This window comes from Pipistrellus kuhlii, unplaced genomic scaffold (assembly GCF_014108245.1).
Source record: "Pipistrellus kuhlii isolate mPipKuh1 unplaced genomic scaffold, mPipKuh1.p scaffold_m20_p_3, whole genome shotgun sequence".
Classification (NCBI taxonomy): Eukaryota; Metazoa; Chordata; class Mammalia; order Chiroptera; family Vespertilionidae; genus Pipistrellus; species Pipistrellus kuhlii.
This window is the reverse complement of record NW_023425529.1, coordinates 50,389,985-50,398,723: the sequence shown is the minus strand read 5'-3', so window position 1 is coordinate 50,398,723 and position 8,739 is coordinate 50,389,985. Positions and strand designations below refer to the sequence as shown.

The window sequence follows — 8,739 nt, the reverse complement described above, 5'->3', positions numbered from 1 at the left end:
GGAGCTAAAATCAAAGCCAGTGTCCAGAGTTTCCTTTCCATGTTGGACCTGGGTCGAGTACAGCATCTGGCTAGTTGTGGTCTATTCGTCCATTGCATATGGGGTCTGCATGGCCATGGGGTACATGGGAGGATGCCAGAAAGCCAAGCCTGAGCCATGAGTCAAGTGTGCCAAGAGGAACTAAGAGAGCCAACATCTTTGTTCAGGGAATTAAGTATTCCAAACCTTCATGTGCTTGCAGTGGTTATGCCCATTCTGGCCAATGATGTCTGTTCCCAAGTGTGACTGACAGAAAAGTTTCTTCCCCTAAATTATCCCAACTTTACTGGGCACATGTCTATCTTCCCTTTGTTGGATCCCTGAGGAGTATAAAGTTGCAGTTTCCTGGTGAAGCTGTCCAAGTGACATGCTTATAATATCTTGCTTCTTTTCTATTATTAATAACTAGCTAATTATAATGCTATCATCCCCATTTCACTGGACTATAATACATTTGGTGAAAACATTTTATGAAGATCGGTATATTTGCCTTGAGAATAATGGAAATAGGAAAATGACCTCCTCATGCCTCAAGGTAGTTCAAGGTAGGGTTCTATACAGCTCAAGATGACCAATCACCAATATTGACTTTTGAGTCTCAGTGAAAAAATTAAATTTTGCTGTGAGAAAAGACCAAGTAAAGCAGGTGCATGTGTTTTAACAAATGATAGAAAAATATTAAAACAAAAGGTTGTTGAGGTGTAATTAAAAAACAATAAACTCCACATCGAGTATAGTTTGATGCTATTTGCATATAGATTCACCCCTGATACTATTGCCACACCAATAAAATTCATATTCCTGTCACCTCCAACTTTCCTCTGGCCCTTCGTAGCTCCTCCCTTACACCCTAATTTGCTGCCTCACCAGGCACTGGCTGAGATTTACTTTCTGTTGCCATAGGTTAATTTGAAATTTGCCTAATTTTATATAAATACAAAAAATATAGTATACACTGTTTTATTGCTTGCATTTTTCACTCATTGGGGTCCATCCATGTTGTTGAGTGTATTGATAGTTGTTCATTTTTATGGCTCAGTAGTGTTCCCTTGTATAGATATACCAAAATTTGTTTAATCCTTCCCAGGTTAGACATTTGGGTTGCTTCCAGTTTGTGACTAATAAAACTAAAAATGCCAGATCCCAGCTTTTGCCTTCTGGCGAGGGTGGTGCATCGTCAGAGCGCACTCTGGGCATGGCAGCCCCAGCTGCAAGGAGGTGGGTTGGGCTCTGCAGAGGTGGCACCTGACCTGGTGGCTGTGCAGTGAGCAGTTCCCCAACAAGTTCTTAGAAATCAGCTACCCAGGGAAGGACTTTTACTCATAGGAGATGCCTTCTGAGGATCCTCTTCCAATGATAAGGTGACTCTTGTGCTTCCAGATCAACAATGGGGCTCCTCTCTGCAGGGTTTGTGGCTGTTTAAGCTCCAAAACATCCAATCATAAGGAACATTATAGCACTAAGAATCACCAGACTGGAGATGGGGACATAAGCAGGCTTGCATGCAGATAATTTGGACAGCACAATCCCAGACCACAACTTCCCATTAGTTGACATCATAATGGAAACAGAAGATGAGACTGCACCTGAAATTTCAGGGAAAAAAAAATGAATCAGAGATTATAGGGGGCATTATGAATCACCTGAGGAAGAATTGGATTCTATGGCAAAACACGTAACAAGAGAAGTTAAAATTTTCCAGAGATTTAAAATGAAAATAGCCCCGGCACCAGAGAGATTTTCAGAAATGGCAGAGGAATTGCCCCTATTGGGATATCTGGCAAAATATAACTCAAGGAAAGGATATTCCAGCTTGCTCCTGTGGAGCCAAGAGAATATTTGAATTCCAGGTCGTGCCTCAGCTGCTCCACTGCCTAAAGGCTGACAGATTGGGCAGGAGCATTGATTGGGGCATCTGACCACCTGCACCTGTGCTGAAGGCTGCAGCCTGGGCACTGGCTACACACGGGAATTTGGAAGCAAGATGTAACAGATACATTTTAAAGACAACCTCATAGAGATTAAAAATGCTCACTATCTCTTAGACCTTGCAATTCCATTTTCAGGGATTCATCCTAAGAAATTAATTATACCAGACAGAGTGGTACAAAGATGTTTTAGGCATTGTTTACAATATCTAAATATTGGTGAAACAAAGTGTCCAGTAACATGGAATTACATGCACTTCAGTGTATCTACCAAGCAGAAGGCTAAGCAGTTTTAATGATACAGAACTATATGCATACCAAATAAGGTACAGATCTAAATAGACACCAAGGTACCATTATATATGGTATTCATGGTATGATCACATATTTTTAAATATTTGTATATATGTGTGTAAAAAGAAGTAAATCTGATAAGATGCATACTAAGTGTGAACTGGTTAACTATGAATGGTGGGACTAGGCAAAATTTTCTTTTTACTTGTAAGTATATTCAATAAAAATGGATTATGTGCCTATTAAGTAAAAAATATTTTAAAAAATATAACTGCCATGAACATTCATCTCTAATTTTTCATATGTTTTATTTTATTTTGGCAAATACTTATGAGTAAAATGATTGAGTTGTATGTCAGTTGGATGTTTAACGTTATTAAAAAACACACCCATCTAACTTTTCAAAAGTGGCTTAGCATTTTGCATTTTCATCAGAACTATATAAAAGTTGCAGTCCTTCCAAAATACTTGGTATTTAGCCAAACTAATTTAGAGGCAGCTAAAATCTCTGTTCAGTATTTTCAGCTACATAGTTTTGCTTTCCATTAGCTCCTTGGAGGGTTTTTTGTTTGTTTGTTTGTTTTTCTTGTGTGTGTGTGTGTGTGTGTGTGTGTGTGTGTGTGTGTGTTTTAAAAAGTGCAGAGGGGAGGAAGGAGGGGGAGAAAGAGAAAGAGAAACATGGATGTGAGAGAGACACATTGATTGGTTGCCTCCCATAATGTTCCTGACTGGGGCCTACAACTGAGTCTGCAGGTCAATGTTCTAACGACTTAGCAAACCGGCCAGGGTAAAGATGATTCTTTTAACAGCTATATAAGTTTTTAAAATTTGCACTTACATATTAATACTTAAAACTATCTAGAGTAAGCTATAGCCATTAATCTGCATTTTAAAAGTATTTTTTTTTTTTTTTACTTTTATAGGTGCTGGGAAAAAAATAAGCATTTTAAAAGAGTAAAGATAACATTTTCTATGTATTTCTTTAAATTATTAGCTCAACTACCCCTCATAAATATTTTTTTGCTCCATTTCCTAATATTGTTCAAAGAGATGCTGTTAGGGAGGAAAAAAAGAAACAAGAAAAATCCTAGCCAAGAGAACATAACTGGGGATCTGCTCTGCATCTGGCTTCATCTCTGGAAAAGTAATCCTTGTGCCAATTAGATCCTGGAATTTATACTGTTTTTATAAGGCAAAGTGGTCAAGTTGGCTCAATGAAAGCTGTAGTCAAATTTATAGGAAAACGTGTCACACAAGCTTTCCAAGTACATGTCAGAAGACATAAAACAAAGTCAAACTACAGGTGAGCAAAGAATTTTCTCTAGGGCAGGAAACAGATGTGTTGATTTGGGGGGACTGAAATAGCACAGGAATGCATAATACGAACAATTGTCCAATGCCTTCTTAGCACCGAGAAGCCCAAGAATTTCTCCTTACTTTAAAATGGCCATAAATTTTACTCTTTATTTAATTATCAATACATGAAATCATAGAGAATCACATCTTAGACATAACTTTTTTAGATTAAGAAATACTAAAATAAGTTTCCTACTCCTATAATTTTCTGTGATTCCTAGATTTATTAAAAAAAAAAAAAAAGATGTTGAAAATTGAGAATACTTATGTAGTTCAATTCCAAATAAAAATCACTAATCCGGGACCGGTTTGGCTCAGTGGATAGAGCGTCAGCCTGCGGACTGAAAGGTCCCGGGTTCAATTCCGGTCAAGGGCATGTACCTTGGTTGCGGGCACATCCCCAGTGGGGGGTGTGCAAGAGGCAGCTGGTTGGTGTTTCTCTCTCATGGATGTTTCTAACTCTCTGTCCCTCTCAATTCCTCTCTGTGTAAAATCAATAAAATATATTTTTTTAAAAATCACTAAAATACTCACAACTCAACACATATTTATTGACCACCCATTTTGTGCAAGGCACTGTGCCCAGGGCTGAAAGAGATAATAATAATAATAATAATAATAATAATAATAGTAATAATAATTATTATTACTATTATTATTATCATTATTATTATTGAGTAATACAATTAAATAAGTATTACATAGAGTCAAATGCCAAGCATGGTTAATACCATTTTAATTAGCTAGTTATTAATAATAGGAATACCAGATATTATGGGCGTGTCATTTGGGCAGCATCACTAGGAAGCTATAATTTCACACTCCCCAGAGAGGGAAGGGATCCAACAAAGGCAAGAATAGTCACAAGCCCAGTAAAAATGGGGTGAATGGAGAAGGTACTTACCTGTTAATCAACCTGGGGACACAGACGGTTGGCCAGAATGGGCATGGCCACTGCAAGCATGCAAGCATTTGGGAATACACAATCCCCTAAACAAAGGAGTTCACTCTTTGGGCTCCTGGGACTCTTGTTCGAGGTACACGCTCTTGCATTCGCCTCTATGGCCCACAGCCATGTGGGTCCCACTGGCAATGGGTTGATGGACTGCAGCCAGAAACACAAGCTAAGCTAGCCTGATGCTGTATTGGACTAGGAAAATATGGAAAGGGACTCTGGACAGTGTCTTTGATTTTGGCTCTACTGAAACCTCACCTACAGTTAGTTCTTCTATGACTGAAGGAAGGGACATGGGACTATGGAAACCCAGGGGTGCGATTCCATGAAAATAAAGCTTTCTTCTGTATCTCAGCTTCCAGTGGGAGTCTCAGAAAAATCCCTTTTCTTGGGATATAGCAAGAACACCACCCATAGCAGTAACTGGGAGGGGAGATAAGACACACTCCCCTCTGATAACATGGTGACTAGAGAGAAGAAAAAGACTGACTCTTTTGTAAGGTCATTCAGAAGAAAGGACAATTGATGAGAGTCTGAAGAACATGTAGGAGCTTGCTTGTGCAAAAAAAGAGAGGGCTCTCACTACATTGAGAATGTATTGGCAGTAACTGGGATGAGAGAATGGGGGGAAGTGGCCTGAGATGAAGCTATGGAAAGGTCAGTGGGAGCCAGATTGGTAGAATTATCTTTATTAGACCATGAAAGAATATAGTCACACTGGAATTTTAGATTCATTACTCAGGTGGTTTCTTGAGAATGACTTTGGCGGCAATAATACTGGGGATAGAGAGACTTGTTAAGCGTTATAGTATTCTGGCTAAAATGTCAGAGTCTAAGCTAGGATGCAAAGAATGTCTTCAATAAAAGTTCAAGGGAGGAAGAAAGAAGGGAAAGAGAATGAGAGGCTGGGAAAAGGACAGGGAGAGAGAAAGTCAAGTGTTACCCTTATTTCTCAGAGGAGAAAACAAACGGGTCTTGAGAGATGAAAGTGCCTTATCCAGTCTACAAAAAACAGCAAGCAGTTTAGAGTTTCCAGCCCAGAGAACCTTATTGGGGGAGGGGAGTTTGAATTACAGCATTAATAAGAAACTTAAAAAATAATAGCATCTGCAAAGTTTTTATTGTCTTTGCTGACTTATTTAAAATAATAATTTTAACCTCAAGAAAAGCATGTGTTACCGATTGGAATGTAATGTTACTGGCAACGTCTTTGTACATATTTTCCAAGACTTCATGGAGTTGGCTTAGGTTTTTCTTTCCTTAGACCGAAGTTCATGTGTGCCGAAGTTCTGTTGCAGTACAATTAGGTTCTTCTTCTCATATGTCTATGTTTTTATGTATGTTGTGATTATTATCAAACTTTTCCAGGGATATAGTTAAAATTTTTCAAGATTATAGTTAAATTTTTATTTCTACACCACCTCCAAAACTTTCTGAAAGGTACGGTACTACAGATGGCTCCTAAGACAATACATGTTAGCAAAGCTAAGTGTTTATTCACATTTTCCAGAACATTTACATCCAAGAAGAACTGAATGGGGATACATTTCCTCATTCTTTCCTCATTTAAGCACCATTTGAGTTTAACATCTTGAGTTAAATGAGGTTAACTCTTAAAAAACAAATGTGTTATGTTTTATAGCCGTGCTACAGAATTTAGCACTGAATCGAAAACAGTTGGCTTATCACAGCCTATATCAATTATGAAATTGATGCAAAGTTAATATTACCATAATTTCCAGGTTTCTATTTCTGTCAGTGCCAACACCATTATTTCGGTCTCCTGAAATAAAAGCTTTGACATCATTTTTGCCCAATCATCTGCTGATGGGCACCTCGGCTGTTTCCAAATTCTAGCTATGTAAATTGTGCTGCTATGAACATAGGGGTGCATATATCCTTTCTGATTGATGTTTCTAGCTTCTTGGGATATATTCCTAGGAGTGGGATTACTGGGTCAAATGGGAGTTCCATTTTTCAGTTTTTTGAGGAAGCTCCATACTGTTCTCCACAGTGGTTGCACCAGTCTGCATTCCCACCAGCAGTGCACGAGGGATCCTTTTTCTCCGCAACCTTGCCAACACTTGTCGTTTGTTGATTTGTTGATGTTGGCTATTCTGACAGGTGTGAGATGGTACCGCATTGTTGTTTTGGTTTGCATCTCTCAGATAATTAGTGACTTTGAGCATGTTTTCATGTGCCTCTTGGCCTTCCTTCTGTCTTCTTTTGAGAAGATTCTATTTAGATCCATTGCCCATTTTTTAATTGAGTCATTTATCTTCCTTTTATTAAGTTGTATAAGCTGTCTGTAGATGTTGGAGATTAAACCTTTATCAGTGATAACATTTGCAAATATGTTCTCCCATACAGAGGGCTTTCTTGTTGTTTTTTACATCATTTTTGATTCCGCCCTCTTTGTGCCCATTATGAATAAGTTACTAGTATGTCCATTTGCAACCTCCTATAAAACTGCCTTAATCATCTTAATAGTAATTAATCTCTCCATCACCTATATCCTCTTTTTTTTAAAATTAAAATAACCTTTAAAACACTCCACGTGTTCTACTTTCTAACACGCAGCTATGGGTTTTTGGAAAGGCCACACACAGGTCACTTATTCCATGAAGTGGCAAATTGGCCCTTGTTTTGGAAAATCCTCCAGGTATTTATCCAGAAATATATGTTCTTGAAATTCTGAACCATCATCATCAAAACTGCTTCATAGTTAATTGGGAACTCCCACAGTCTCCCCTGTTCCGTCCACCAGATCATCTCTTCAAAATGTTCTGAAAGGACTCTTCATTTATTACAGCTAACTGCTTAGCAAATTCCACATACCAAAGTAAGGTTGTTGTTTCAGGTGCCTCTTCAATAGCTGCCTTAAGATAAAAAAAAATATTAAGTCTCTCTGCCCTGAATATATTTTTCCTAAAAGCTTTTCTAAGATCAGTAATCTTATCCTGGACCACGTAATTGTCAGACCCTTCATCAAACTAAATCTGATGAACGGGTTTTGTTCTAACTCTAGCTGTGGCACATCTGGCAACTTTCATATGTGATATCATGGTACTGGATCTCATACTAGGCCTTTCTCCATCTTTCTGTGCCATTGAGTCTTCCTCATGCTGCTGGGGCTGCCTGAGCAGCTAGTTGTCTGCTTGACAAAAGGGATCGAATATGCAACAGCAGATGCAGCGGCCACCAACTCAGGACTCGGTGGCCCTCTTCTCTTCCTTGGGGCATCCCTGTAGGTTTTTGAAACCTGCCAATGGTAGCCTGCCAACTTTGAAGCAATCTTCTATTGGGCGTCTTTGTGATTTATTCATTTACCGTGTTTAATTCAACTGCATGGCTCTGATCATATTTAACAAGTTTATTTTTTTGTGTGTGTTCTCCTTTACACTGCCTTGGCTCTCCATTTCCTTGGAAATCTCATAGGTTGGAATGAACTGCCCACCTTTCTTGCTAAGGATCACGTTGTTAGTGCCAAAATGTTCTTGGATATTATTTTTTGTCCTGACCTGTCTGTGTGGAGCATCAAGTAGCACAATCGCAGCCATGGATAACTCTGGGCCTCCAGAGCACAAAGGTAGGTAGGAACGGGGGACAAGAGGTAGGATCACCAGGACTCTTAGAAGCATTGCTCAGAAACAAACTGAATTGCAAACAGGAATAGCATGTCATCTCCATCACTGATATTCTCTCTCTCTTTTTAAAAAATCTTTATTGTTGAAAGTATTACAAATGTCCTCTTTTCCCTCATTAACCCCTCCAGCCCACTCCCACCCGCCCGCCCCAGGCTTTCCCCACCTAATTGTCCTTGTCCATGGGTTATGCATATATACATACAAGGTCTTCTCTTGATTACCTCCCATCCACCCACCCTCCCTACCTTTCCTCTGAGATTCCGCACTCTGTTTCATGCTTCCATGCCTCTGGATCCTCTCTGTTCATCAGTTTGTTTTGTTAATTAGATTCCACATATGAGTGAGATCACGTGATACTTGTCTTTCTATGACTGACTTATTTCACTCAGCATGATGCTCTCCAGGTCCTTCCATGCTGTCTCAATGGGTAAGAGATCCTCCTTTTTTACTGCTGCATAGTATTCCATGGTATAAATGTACCACAGAATTTTTATCCACTCATCTACTGATGGGCACTTGG

General features: G+C 39.0%; 2 pseudogenes; one reads left to right on the top strand and one right to left on the bottom strand.

The window, feature by feature from the left end:
• The first annotated feature begins 1,413 nt into the window (after positions 1 to 1,413).
• LOC118729366 lies at positions 1,414 to 2,122 on the top strand (annotated as a pseudogene).
• A 5,019-nt stretch (positions 2,123 to 7,141) lies between these two features.
• On the bottom strand, positions 7,142 to 8,160 carry LOC118729365 (annotated as a pseudogene).
• Between the last annotated feature and the right edge of the window lie 579 nt (positions 8,161 to 8,739).